General features: G+C 48.3%; 1 non-coding gene and 1 pseudogene across 1 annotated transcript; both read left to right on the forward strand.

The window, feature by feature from the left end:
- The first annotated feature begins 419 nt into the window (after window positions 1–419).
- LOC134994378 (U1 spliceosomal RNA) lies at window positions 420–583 on the forward strand. Its single transcript, XR_010197436.1, has one exon. It is a non-coding gene; the product is annotated as a U1 spliceosomal RNA (small nuclear RNA).
- Window positions 584–735: 152 nt separating this feature from the next.
- LOC134994377 (U1 spliceosomal RNA) lies at window positions 736–890 on the forward strand (annotated as a pseudogene).
- The last annotated feature ends 12,657 nt before the right edge of the window (window positions 891–13,547 follow it).

Consider the following 13,547-nt stretch of genomic DNA (forward strand, 5'->3'; position numbering starts at 1 on the left):
TTATGGATGGACGGACTGCCTGCCGAGTTCCGACACAGAGGTAGCCACAGCCGTGAACTACCGCACTGTACACTGGTTGATAAAGAGATAGTAGTATACTCGTAACAACTAGTATGACTGACTATGACGGTATAAAGAATGAAAAAAAAACCACGGTTAGGTGGTATATATTATAATACAATTATGGATGGACGGACTGCCTGCCGACTGCCGACACAGAGGTAGCCACAGCCGTGAACTACCGCACTGTACACTGGTTGATAAAGAGATAGTAGTATACTCGTAACAACTAGTATGACACTATGACGGTATAAAGAATGAAAAAAAAACCACGGTTAGGTTGTGCTGCCTCAGTTGAATCTCCTTTACTTGACAGAGATGTGCCTGAGCAGCGGCCCTCCCCAGCCCTATCCCAAATCATACTTATTTTGCATAGGAGATACCATGGTCATGAAGATTGTTCTCCCAGGGTGAGGTTCATTCATTGCATTCTGGGTATGCTGACCCCTGTGATTTCCCCAAATGTGGGAAACTCGACTGCATTATTTGTGGTAGTGGGGGACTGTGTTTGTGCTTTCCTCTGGTCAGCTCTGGTAAAAGCCAGATTTCTGTGTCTCAGATCTTCCTCTAGCCTTGTTCTTCTTTCGAGAGTTCTCTTGTGCTGCCTCAGTTGGATCTCCTTCACTTGACAGGGGGGTGCCCGAGCAGCGACCCTCCTCAGCTCTTGCCCAACTCCTACTTACCTGCCAGGTATGATCAGGAAGGTGCTTCTCCCAGGGCAAGGCTCACCCATTGCACTCTGGGTGTGCTGCATCTGCGATTTCCCCAAATGTGGGACACTTGACTGCATAATTTGTGTTTCCTCTGGTCGGCTCTCATATAATTCAGATCTCTTTGTCTCAGGTCTCTAATGCTAATGGCTGATTAGAATAAATGCCGTGCAGCTGCCTTGCTGCACGGCCAGAGAGCAGGTGAATATCTTAATTTCCTAAAGCCTAGCAACGGGGAATGCGGTCCGCCAGTGGCGTCCCCGTTGCTAGGGTCCGTGCGGCTCAGCGCGCCCGGCGTCTAGCGTTGCTAGGGAGCCGGCGGCTGTACGTGCACGGCATCTCTAGTTGCTAGGCGCCGGGCCGCGCAGACCATCAAGCGGACCCCGGCGCCAAACAGTACCCCCCCCTTGAGGAGGGGTCAAGGAACCCCTAAAGCCAGGTTTCTGAGGAAATTCCCGAAAAAATGCCCTCTTGAGCCTCGGGGCATGAAGATCCTTATCCAGGACCCAAGACCTTTCCTCCGGACCATAGCCTTTCCAGTGAACCAGAAAATACAGCCGATCCCGGGACAATTTGGAATCGAGAACCTTCTCTACCAAGAACTCCTGTTGTCCCTGTACATCTACTGGAGATCTACCCTGAGAGATCTTCCGAGGAAATCTACTGGAAGAAACGTATTGTTTCAACAGGGAACAATGAAACGTATTTCCAATCCGGAGAGATCTTGGTAAACGTAACCGAAAGGCAACTGGGTTGACTCTTTTAATAATAAGAAATGGCCCAATAAATTTGGGTCCCAGTCTAGCTGAGGATTGTCGAAGCCTGATGTTGCGAGTCGACAACCACACCCTATCTCCCACCTTAAAAGTGCAAGGACGTCGGAGCCTGTCAGAAAATTTCTTCTCTCGAAAGGCCGCTTTTCTGAGAGCAAGGTGCACCTTTTTCCAAATGGCTCTGAGATGGGAGGTTAAGGTAAGCGAGGAGACTGAGGAATGATGAAAAAAAGAATTAGCTCTGGGGTGAAAACCAAAAACTGAAAAGAATGGAGACTCTTTAGTGGAGGAATGACAAGAATTATTGTAAGCAAATTCAGCCAACGGAAGAAACTCGGACCAATCATTCTGGAGTTTGGCTGAATACAAGCGCAAATATTGTTTCAATGATTGGTTAACTCGTTCGGTTTGCCCGTTGGATTGTGGGTGGTAACCGGATGTTAACGACAATTTCATCTTCAATGAGGCACAAAAACATTTCCAGAATTGTGCGATGAATTGTGGACCCCGATCAGAAACAATATCAGTAGGCAACCCATGAAGCCTGAATACATGGCGGAGAAACAAAACTGCCAACCCTTGGGCAGAAGGCAATCGGGGAAGAGCAATAAAATGAGCCATTTTACTAAAACGGTCCACTACCACCCATATGACTCGGAATCCGGCTGAAAGGGGAAGGTCAACCACAAAATCCATAGAAATATGAGACCATGGCCTGAGAGGAACATTTAAGGGCATAAGTTGCCCGATGGGCAAGGAACGGGGAACCTTATGCTGTGCACAAACCTGACATGAATAAACAAATTCCTTGACGTCTTTAGAAAGACCAGGCCACCATACTGAGCGAGAGACTAACTCCAATGTCTTAGAGACTCCTGGATGCCCTGAAACTTTGTTATCATGGAATTCCGTTAAAACAGTAACTCTCAAAAACTCAGGGACGTAAAGACGACCAGCAGGAGTAATTCTAGGAGCTTGGTGTTGAAGCTGTTTTAACTGGGTAAATAAATCTTGTGTGAGGCCCGCCCAGATGACCGAAGATGGAAGTATGGGGGTAACAGGATTGTTATTGTGAACCGGAAGAAAGCTATGTGACAGGGCATCAGCCTTAGTATTCTTGGAACCAGGCCTGAAAGTGATTATAAATTTGAAACGCGTAAAAAATAATGCCCAACGTGCCTGCCGGGCATTAAGCCGCTTAGCCGATTCAATGTATTGCAGGTTCTTATGGTCAGTCAATACCGAAATAGTATGTTTTGCTCCCTCCAGCCAATGCCTCCACTCCTCGAAAGCCCATTTTACCGCCAGTAACTCCCGATTACCAACGTCATAGTTGGATTCAGCGGAGGAGAATTTCCTGGACATAAAGGCACAAGGATGTAACTCCAGAGACTCCGGATCCTTTTGAGAAAGGATAGCCCCCACTCCAACCTCCAAGGCATCAACCTCCACCACAAAGGGCAATTCCGGATTAGGATGTCTGAGGACTGGAGCCGAGACAAAGGCTTGTTTCAAGGCCCGGAAGGACAACTCAGCTTCATGCGACCAGTTGGTAGGATCCGCTCCTTTCTTTGTCAGAGCTACAATGGGAGCAACCAGGTCAGAAAAAGAATGAATGAACCTCCTATAATAATTCGCAAACCCTAAAAAACGCTTAATTGCTTTTAAATTGGTGGGTTGCGCCCAACTAAGGATGGCCTGGAGTTTCTTTGGTTCCATGGAAAATCCCTGAGGGGAAATTATGTACCCTAAAAAAGATACTTCCGTGACATGAAACTCACACTTCTCCAGCTTGGCATATAAATGATTCTCACATAACTTTTGAAGAACCAGACGCACCTGGGTAACATGTTGTTCCATTGATTTAGAAAAAATCAGGATGTCGTCTAAGTAAACGACCACGAATTTCCCTAGGAAGTCACGGAGCACATCGTTAATGAGGTCTTGAAAAACTGCCGGAGCATTGGACAGGCCGAACGGCATCACCAGGTATTCGTAGTGACCCGACTGAGTACTGAAGGCCGTTTTCCACTCATCTCCAGATTTAATTCGGATGAGGTTGTACGCTCCTCTAAGGTCAATTTTAGAAAAAATCACAGCAGAACGTAACTGATCAAAGAGTACAGAAATCAACGGCAAAGGATAGGTGTTTTTAACTGAGATCTTATTCAGGGCTCTAAAATCAATGCAAGGTCTAAGCGAGCCATCCTTTTTCTCCACAAAGAAGAAGCCTGCACTTAAAGGAGATTTTGATGGTCTAATAAATCCTTTCTCAAGGCTCTCCTTTACATAATCATTCATAGCCGCAGTTTCTGGCCCGGATAATGCATATAATCTTCCCTTTGGCAATGCGGCACCAGGAATTAACTCAATAGCACAATCATAAGGCCGATGGGGAGGCAGAATGTCCGCATTGCCTTTGGAGAAAACATCAGCAAACTCCTGGTATTCCACCGGAATGAGTTCTGGAATGATAGCTGCTACTCTGACTGGAAACGTGATACATTCCTTATCACAAAAAGTACCCCAATGTGAAATCTCCCCCGACCGCCAATCAATGGTGGGATTATGAAAGGCCAGCCAAGGGTGACCCAGAACAACTGGAACGGCTGGGCAATATGTAAGAAAGAACTCGATTTTCTCGGAATGTAGAGCTCCTACTGTAAGTAGTGCAGGGGGTGTACGGAGAGAAATAATCCCATTAGACAGCGGACTCCCATCTAAGCCATGCATGGTGACACACCTACCCAAAGGTAACTGAGGAATGCCTAAGGCCTTAGCCCAAGTTAAATCCATAAAGTTTCCTGCAGCTCCACTGTCAACAAAAGCCGACACCGAAGAACTGAGGCTGCCAAAGGAAACTTTAACTGGGACTAAAAGGGAGTTATTCGAGGAGATAAGCTGCAGACCTAGGTGAACCCCCTCACAATTCACCTGGTCAAAGCGTTTCCCGACTTGTTCGGACAATTACGAGCAAAATGTCCCTTACCCCCACAGTACAGACAAAGACCAGAATTTTGCCTTCTGGCTCTTTCTTCAGGAGACAGCCGGGAGAGACCCATCTGCATGGTCTCCTCTACGTCTTCAGGAATGGAATTTACACACGGACTTGACCTTACAGGTGCTCCTTTTTCAGCCCTCCGCTCTCTGAGACGACGATCAATCTTAATAGAAAGCTCCATGAGTTTATCGAGAGTCTCAGGAGCGGGGTACTGAAGGAGACTGTCTTTTATAGACTCTGATAAGCCGAGGCGAAACTGACTGCGCAGGGCTGGGTCATTCCAGCCACAGTCGTTCGACCAACGGCGAAACTCCGTACAATAAACCTCTGCAGGATTTCTACCCTGTCTGAGAGCGCGCAACTGACTTTCAGCGGACGCCTCTCTATCAGGGTCATCATACAAGAGCCCTAAAGACTCAAAAAAAGCGTCAACTGACAACAATGCCGGATCCTCTGCTCTTAAACCAAATGCCCAGGTCTGAGGATCCCCCTGGAGCAAAGAAATAATAAACCCGACCCGCTGAGATTCAGTACCCGAGGAAGTCGGTCTTAAACGAAAATAAAGTTTACAGGATTCTTTAAAATTAAAAAACTCTTTTCTATCACCAGAAAAACGGTCAGGCAAATGCATCTTTGGTTCAGGGACTACCCTTGGGGAAGCTCGCAAAAGATCTTCCTGCGACTTCACCCGAAGAGAAAGATCCTGAACCATCTGAGTAAGTTCTTGAATCTGGCTGACTAAGAGCTGACCAGGATTTGGCACTAAACCTGTTGGATTCATGAGGCCTATAAACTCTCACAAAACTGAATGAGAAAAAATTAAACCCCGTTTAATTTTAAGTTTTGGTATGGCCGGTAATAATGTTATGATTCCAGCACTCTGGTCAGAGAAGATCTTATGGCAAGGACTGGAGCACTGGAACGGAATGCTGGGGAAGGGAGCAGGACAGGAAAATAGCCCCTGGCGCCCTAACTCTGTTGTCTTACCCGTGTTGTCAGAAATCCCCTGCGAGACTATGGTTTCTTGAGCCCTTGGCAGCCGCGTTTGAAGGGCGGATTATGTCTGCCCAACTTCGATGCCCCCCGGTCTTAATGAGAGACAAAGGGAAACCCGAGACAGGGTGATAACAAGAGGCCCTCTAACTAAACAACCAGGCCAGGGGCTAAGCAAACTCAAAACTATAATATGTGCGGAGAAACCGCCAGGAAAAAGGACAACCAAAATATCCACTTGTCCAATTCTCCTACCCGGCACCGCCAAGTACCAGAGAGGACTTGTGGAAGCGGAACCCTCCGCAAATGCTCCAAACACAAAATATAAAAGGTAAAGCGGCTGAGCCGCAACACACGGCAGAGCCGCAACTCACGAACACCACTGGATATAAAACGGTGATCAGTCAGGACTCCAGGGAACCAAACGACCTCTTGGGATGAGATGACAACTCCCGAATACCGGACTTCTGCGGACTGGAATGACCGGATACAGCAGGACTGGAAACAGACTCTCAGCAAACAAAGGCAGCATGCAGGAAGCTATTACCGGCGTCTGTGAGAAGCCCTGGGAGTGTATTTAACAAGGAGTCCTCCAATCAGCTGCTAAAGGCTGATTAGAATAAATGCCGTGCAGCTGCCTTGCTGCACGGCCAGAGAGCAGGTGAATATCTTAATTTCCTAAAGCCTAGCAACGGGGAACGCGGTCCGCCAGTGGCGTCCCCGTTGCTAGGGTCCGTGCGGCTCAGCGCGCCCGGCGTCTAGCGTTGCTAGGGAGCCGGCGGCTGTACGTGCACGGCGTCTCTAGTTGCTAGGCGCCGGGCCGCGCAGACCATCAAGCGGACCCCGGCGCCTAACAGTATGACTCCCAAAAACAACAACCGCGTCATTGGGACCAACTGCGATTTTGGCAAGTTTAGGAGCCAACCATGTTGTTGAAGAACTGTCAGGGAGAGTAGATGTTTTGCACCAACTGGTCCCTGGATCTCGCCTTTATCAGGAGATCATCCAAGTACGGCATAATTGTGACTCCTTGCTTGCGAAGGAGAACCATCATTTCCACCATCACCCTGGTGAAAATCCTCGGAGCCGTGGACAGACCAAACGGCAACGTCTGAAATTGGTAATGACAATCCTGAATTGCAAACCTCAGGTAGCTTGATGCAGTGGCTAAACGGGAACATGTAATTAGGCATCCTTATGTCTACCAAAACCATGAAATCTCCTTCCTCCGGACTGGAGATCCCTACCCTGAGAGATTCCATCTTGAAATTGAATTTCTTTAGGTAGAAATTGAGGGATTTCAGATTTAAGATTGGTCTGACTGAGCCGTCCGGCTTCGGGAGCACGAAGAGGCTTGAATAAAAACCTTCTCCCTGCTGACTAAGGCCGATTTGAACAATCGGTGAGGGGGAACGTCTTGAAACCCCAGTTTGTACCCTTGTGACACTATTTGTAAAACCCACGAGTCCAGGTCCAAATTAATCCAGAACTGACTGAAGTGTTTTAGACGTGCCCCCACTGGTGTGGGCTCCTGCAAGAGAGCCCCAGCGTCATGCAGTGGATTTGGCAGAAGCAGAGGACGATCTCTGCTCCTGCGATCTTGAAGAGGCTACAGACCTCTTCCCTCTTCTCCTTCCTCTACCTGCAAAGAAAGGGGAATCTTAACTTCTTGCATATCTATTGGGACAAAATGACTGCGTTAGACAATGATGCGTCTTCATCCGTTGAGAGGGAACATAGGGCAAGAAGGTTGACTTACCTGCGGGAGCTGCCGAGATCAAATTAACTAGGCAGTCACCAAACAAGGCTTCACCTTCATAGGGAAGAGACTCCCTTTCTTCTTGGAGTCAGCATCAGCATTCCCTTGGTGAATCCACAATGCCCTCCTATCCGAGACTGCCATGAAATTGGCCCGTGAACTCAAGAGTCCTATATCCCTTGCAGTCGTAAGTATGCTGCAGTGTCCTTGATATGATCCAACGTAAGGAGTATCCCATCTCTCCAAGATATCTATATCGGAAGACAAGGTATTCGACCAATTCTTGAATACTACTACTCACCCATGCGCATGTAATGGCAGGTCTAAGTAATGTACCCGTGGTTACATAACTAGAAATAATGTAGCTTCCTGCATACGATCCGCTGGATTTGTGACAGGGCCCCGTGCAGAACAGGGGGTGACTCCCACTTTATTCTGTCCGCAGCAGGAAATGAATAAACAATCGGAAACCTTTTGGGGATTTGAAGCCATCTTGTCGAGCTGGCCCAGACTTTCTCAAACAGAGATGGAGAAACGTTACATCAGCTTTCATTATATATCTATATATACATACATATAGACCCCTTTGTCAGGAACAGCAGGGTCCTCAGTGATGTTAATATGTCCTTAATATCCACAATCATGTACTGAATGCTCCTTGCCAATATTGGATCTAATCAGGAAATATTATGGTCGACATAGGAATCAGTATCCGAGTCAGTATCAGTGTGTAGTAACATTTTTGCGGGCCTGAGGGAAAAGAAGCATAGCCATGAACATCACATCTATTCTCTACGTCTGTGTCTGGGACACAGATTTATCCAACCTCACTCTGATATTATTGAAACTTTCACCCAGTTATTGGTGGTGCCAACAGGGCCACCATCATATGTCTGCATTCCTAATATAGTTTCCTCTTGGGAAAAACATTCAGCCACCGACATGTTGACACACATGTACCAAGTACCCACAGACACATCGGCTTATGGGGGATAGACCTACAGTAAATCTGTCAGAGGGACAGAGAGGATTTTTCAACTCACAACCCAGCGCCAAAAGTACACAGTCTGGGAAATAATAAACTCTATAGTGATAGACTTGTAACGCTCTATAGATGTGCTGGTGAGGTGAGGAAGAAGCCCCGCCGCTGTAATGGCACGCTTCTGTCCCGCTCAGAAACAAATAATTAATTACGCTGGCGGGGTAAGGACAGTGCCCAGGCACTAATGTCCACTTTTGCCAGCCTTTTGTGAGGAATTTATGCTGCCCAGGGTGCCCCCCCCCACCCACCCACATGCCCTGCACCCTGCAGTGCCTGTGTTTGTGTGGAAGCATGGCGCACAGCATTCCGCTCGCTGCGTGGTACCTCAGAATGCCATCACTGGAGAAGAAGTCTTCTGTTCTTCTGCTACTCGCCTGTCTTCTGACTTCTGGCTCTGTAAGGGGGTGATGGCAGGCTACGGGAGTGGGCATCTAGGCGTACCCAGCGATCAGCACCCTCAGGAGCTAATGGTGTCCTGTCAGCCAGAAGCAGAGCCATTGAACTCACTAGAAGTTGGTCATACTTCTCTCCCCTAAGTTCCACGAAGCAGGGAGACTGTTGCCAGCAGCCTCCCTGAAAATAAGAAAAACTAACATAAGTCTTTTCAGAGAAACTCAGTAGAGCTCCCCTGTAGTGCATCCAGTCTCACTGGGCACAATTCTAAAACTGGAGTCTGGAGGAGGGGTATAGAGGGAGGAGACAGTTCACACCCTTTGAAAGTCTTAAAGTGCCCATGTCTCCTGCGGATCCCGTCTATACCCCATGGTTCTTAATGTGATCCCAGCATCCTCTAGGACGTATGAGAAAACAAATAACGCACATACGAGGAGGAGAGAACAAAGGAAGCTATAAGGAGGGGAGGGGAGGGGAGGGGAGGGGAGGGGGGGGGGGAGGTAAGGTAGTAAAGGGATATTGGATAAACTACAACCTTATACATATTCATTAATGTACCAGTAGTTAGAAGTAGAAGAGCTCTAACAGAAACCACAAAGCTTATCTAAAGCCACACCACACTGGATATGCCCAATCTCATTTGATCTTTGAAGCAAAGCAGTATTGGACTTTGTTACTACCAAGCAGTCTCCCATCCATGTATTATCAGATTCTTTAGGTGTTTTTAAACTACCAACACCCTTTTCTTGGTACTGTACATTTAATTTTTACACATATTCTTTTATGTACCAGAAGTTAGAAGTAGAAGAGCTCTAACAGAAACCACGAGCTCATCTACAGCCACAGCACACTGGATTTGCCCAATCTCTCCTGATCATGGAAGCTGAGCAGTGTTGGTCCTGGTTTTAGTACTTGGATGGGAGACCACCAGGAAATACCAGGAGCTGTGTGTATTTTTACAAAACCAACACCGTTCTCTTGATGCATTCCATTTTGAAACATTGGGGCAGATCTATTAAGCCTGGGGAACTGATAAAGTGCAAGGTGATAAAGTACCAGCCAGTCAGCTCCTAACTGTCATTTTTCAAACCCAGCCTGTGACATGGCAATTAGGAGCTGATTGGCTGGTACTTTATCACCATGCAAATTATCATTTCACCAGGTTTAATAAATCGTCCGCTTATTCATTTATGTACGAGTAGTTAGAAGTAGAACTCTAACAGAAACCACTAAGCTCATCTACAGCCACACCACACTGTATATGCCCAATATCACCTGATCTTAGGCCTGGTTTGTTCTTGGATGTGAGACCACCTGGGAATACCAGGTGCTGTAGGTAGTTTTATACTACCAACACCGTTCTCTTGATGCATTCTATTTTGAAACTTATTCATTGATGTAGAAGTTAGAAACAGCAAAAATCATCTACAGCCGCATCACACTGGATATGTCCAATCCAGTGGCGTAACTAGAAATTTTTCTCCCCCAAGCCAAAAAATTCTTCGGCGCCCCCCCCCCCCCCTTCATGCTCCATAATTGGGAGCAAGAAAGGGATAAATATGCGTGCGCCTAAGGCGCGCGCGTCAAAAAAGGGGCGTGGTTTTGTTGGAGTGGGCGTGGTTTCGCATAAAGGGGCGTGGCATTGCAGGAAAAGACTACCTTATACCCCAGTTTTGCAACCTGCACGCCCATACGTTTGCCACCACAGGAAAGAAAAATAATCCTGATTCATGCCCCTTACATTATTTGTCATTTTTCCTCCTTATAGTAATGCCCAGTATACATTATGCCACATACTGCAATGGCCCTTAGACATTATGCCGCACACAATAATGCACGACACAATATGCACACACTGTAATGCCCCCGACACATTATGCCACACACCGTAATGTCTGTGACACATTATGCCACACACCGTAATGCCTGTGACACATTATGACAGGAATCGCAATGCCCGTTATACATTATGCTTCACACTGCAATGCCCCTGATACATTATAGCACATACAATGTCTGTGACACATTATGACACACACCGCAATGTCCGTGATACATTATGCCACACACTGCAATGCCCAATACATTATAGCACATACAATGCCTGTGACACATTATGCCACACACTGCAATGACCTTGAGACATTATACCACAATGCCCGTGATATAGTATACCATACACCGTAATGCCTGTGACACATACCGCAATGCCCTGCCCGTTATACCCTATGCCACACATCGCAATGCCCGTTATGTATTATGCCACACTGCAATGACCCTGAGACATTATACCACATACCACAATGCCCGTGATATAGTATACCACACACCGTAATGCCTGACACATTATGACACACACCGCAATGTCCGTGATACATTATGCCACACACTGCAATGACCCTGAGACATTATACCACATATCACAATGCCCGCGATATAGTATACCATACACCGTAATGCCTGCGACACATTATGACACACACCGCAATGTCCGTGATACATTATGCCACACACCGTAATGCCCATTACACATTAAGTCCTACAGTAAGGCTTCTAATTACTTTTCAATTACCTGCTCGTTGTCAGGGGTTTCATGCACTGGGTGTCATGCTCGTTGCCAGGGGTTTCATGCTCTTGGTTCCATGCACGGTGCCAGGGGTTTTCATGCTCAGGGTGTCATGCTCGTTGCCAGGGGTTTCATGCACTGGGTGTCATGCTCGTTGCCAGGTGTTTCATGCACTGGGTGTCATGCTCGTTGCCAGATGTTTCATGCACTGGGTGTCATGCTCGTTGCTAGGAGGTAGTCCTTGTTGCTAGGGCTGTGCTCCCAGTGCCACATATGTCCCCAGTGCCAGATATTCCCCCACGGTGCCAGGTACTTACATGCCCCAGTGCCAAATATAGTCGTCCCCCCCATGTGCCAGGTACACATATGCCCCCAGTGCCAGATATTCCCCCCCAGTGCCATATATGCCCCCAGTGCCAGATATTCCCCCCAGTGCCATATATGCCCCCCGTGCCATATATGCCCCCAGTGCCAGATACCCCCCCAGTGCCATATATGCCCCCAGTGCCAGATATTCCCCCCCAGTGCCATATATGCCCCAGTGCCAGATATCCCCCCCAGTGCCAGATATCCCCCCAGTGCCAGATATTCCCCCTAGTGCCAGAAATGCCCCAGTGCCAGATATTCCTCCCTCCCCCCCCCCGTGCCATATATGCCCCCAGTGCCAGATATTTACCCCCCCCGCCGTCGCTTTTTGGAGGGACACGGAGAGCACAGCTCGTCTCTCCTGTGTCCCTCCTGCTGCATCATCTCCGGCGGCCGCGGGTCTAATAGGGGGAAGTGCTGGTTCGTGAGCCAATTAGAGCTCACGGACGGCACTTCCCCCTATTAGACCCGCGGCCGCCGGAGATGATGCAGCAGGAGGGACACAGGGAGGCGCGCTGTGTGCCCTCCGTGTCCCTCCAAAAAGCGGCGGAGGGAAGGAGACTGCAGACTGACATGCGGACGCTCGTCCGCATGTCAGTCTGCTGTAAATCAGTGGCGCCCCCGCAGCCCCTCGCCCCCAAGCCACCGCGAGGACTGCGGGGGCAGTAGTTACGCCACTGGTCCAATCTCATCTGATGATGGAAGCTAAGCAGTGTTGTGCCTGGTTTGTTTTTGGATTTCAAGTCCTGCCTTCTGGTTTGGCCACGGCACCTCGGATATTCACCAAGGTCATGGCCGTGATGACGACCCTTCACCATCAGAGAATCAGGATCCTGCCAAATCTGGATGACTTGCTGATCCTGGTGAACTCCCAAGAGGTTCTCCACAGTTATCTGGAACTGGCGGTCCAATTCCTAAAAGTCCACGGGTGGCTCATCAACTGAAAAAAGTCCTCGCTGGTCCCTGCTCGGAACATTGTGCACCTAGGGGCACTGCTGGACACACACAGCCAACAATTGTTTCTGTCTCCAGAGAAAGTCCTGAAAATTCAGGACAGTATCGTCCTCTCTCGCCCAAGAGTGTTGATACACATGGCGATGCAAGTACTAGACCTCATGGTGTCGGCTTTCGATATGGTAGAGTACGCTCAATTTCATTACCGCCCTCTGCAGAGGTTAATCCTCTCCAAGTGGGACGGCCTGCCTCATCGGATGATGTCTCAAATGATCTCCTTGACTCCGGAGGTTCGTCTGACACTGAGCTGGAGGCTACAGGTCCAACAGTTGAGCAGGGACCATCCCTTCTGGATCTCCAACTGTGTCCTCCTGACAATGGATGCCAGTCTTTTGGGCTGGGCCATGGTGTTGGAGCAACACTTTCTCCAGGGTCAGTGGACCAGGGAGGAATCTCTCCTCCTGATATACATTCTGGAATTGCAGGCAGTGTTCAATTAATTGACACTGGCCCTGCCTCTAGTACAGAACAGGCCTGTTCAAGTACAATCTGACAACGCCACCACGGTAGTGTACACAAATCATCAAGGCGGCACTCGAAACTGCATGGCAAAGCTGGAAGTATCAAAAATCCTCCGTTGGGTAGAAAGTCATCTGACAGCAATATCGGCAGTGTTCATTTCCGGAGTCCTCAACTAGGAAGCGGATTTCCTCAGTCGTCAGGACGTTCACGCTGGAGAGTGGAGAGGCCGCAGCAGAAATGTCTGCACTGGTGTCAGTAGGTGACTGAGGCAGGGATGACTGGGAGATAGTGGGTGACAGGGAGATAGTGGGTTACTGAGGGAGGGGTGATAGGAAGGGGTTGGGTAAGTATGGGAAGAAAGTGGGTGACAGGTATAATAAATGACTAAGGCAGGGGTGATAGGGAGAT

Source organism: Pseudophryne corroboree, unplaced genomic scaffold (genome assembly GCF_028390025.1).
Source record: "Pseudophryne corroboree isolate aPseCor3 unplaced genomic scaffold, aPseCor3.hap2 scaffold_1304, whole genome shotgun sequence".
In the NCBI taxonomy this organism is placed as follows: Eukaryota; Metazoa; Chordata; class Amphibia; order Anura; family Myobatrachidae; genus Pseudophryne; species Pseudophryne corroboree.